This window comes from Penaeus monodon, chromosome 24 (genome assembly GCF_015228065.2).
Source record: "Penaeus monodon isolate SGIC_2016 chromosome 24, NSTDA_Pmon_1, whole genome shotgun sequence".
NCBI lineage: Eukaryota > Metazoa > Arthropoda > Malacostraca > Decapoda > Penaeidae > Penaeus > Penaeus monodon.
Window position 1 is genome coordinate 21,140 of NC_051409.1, and position 1,114 is coordinate 22,253.

The window sequence follows — 1,114 nt, forward strand, 5'->3', positions numbered from 1 at the left end:
CATCTTCTTCTTTTTTTACTTCCCCCCCCGCTCCACCTACCCCTCGACCCCTCCCCATCCCCCTCCCCCTCCTTCCCCCTTTCCCCACCACCCCTCCCCAAACCCTCCCTCACCCCTCCCCCTATCCCCACCATCCCTCCCTTCCCCCACCATCCCTCCCACCCTCCCTCCACCCCTCTCCTTCCCCCTTCCCCAACTTTCCCTCCCACCCTCCCTCCACCCCTCTCCTTCCCCCTTCCCCAACTTTCCCTCCCACCCTCCTCCACCCTCTCCTTCCCCCCACCCACCCCTAACCCAACCCCCCTCCCCCACCATTCGCCTCCCCCCCAACTTCCTTCAGATGGCGCCAGGGGTCGTCCTCACAGCCGTTCCGAGGCTATGTCGCATTAGCATTTTATTAGGGCAAGTCGTCAAACAATTTCCCACGACGTCGTTGGGGAGGGGAGGGGGTGGATGGGGGTGGAGGAGGGGAGGGGGAAAGAGGGGGTGGAGGAGGGGAGGGGGAAAGAGGGGGTGGAGGAGGGGAGGGGGAAAGAGGGGGTGGAGGAGTGGAGGGGGAAAGAGGGGGTGGAGGAGGGGAGGGGGTAAGAGGGGGTGGTGGAGGGACGGGGGGGGGGGGAAGAGGGGCTGGTGGAGGGGGGGCGTTGGGAGTAGGGAGGAGGTTGGTGGTGGAGGGGGGAGGGGGGAAGTGGGTGTGGTGGGGAAAGGTAAAAGGGTGAGGGAGAAGGGAGGAGGGAATGGTGGGGGAGGCAGGAAGAAGTAGAGGGAGAACGGGGTGATGGGGAGAGAGGGAGAAGAAGTGATGGAGAGAGAGGGAGAGGCGGGTAGGAGGAGTACGAGAAGAGGGAGGAAGGGGTGGGGAGGGTGGGCAGGTAGGGGAGGGTGATGGAGAAGGGGAGGAAAGGTTTGGGGAAAGGGGGAGAGGAAAGGGGGGGGAAAAGGGGGGGAAGGGGGGAGGGGGAGGGAGGGAGAGGCGGGAGGGGGAGAACAGAGGATGGAGGAAAGGGGGAGTGATGGGAGGTGTTTGGGGGAAGGACCAAGAGGGGGATTTCGAGGGGAGAAGGGGAAAAAGGGGATGGAAGAGGAGAAAGAGAAAAAAAAGGGGAAAATGAAA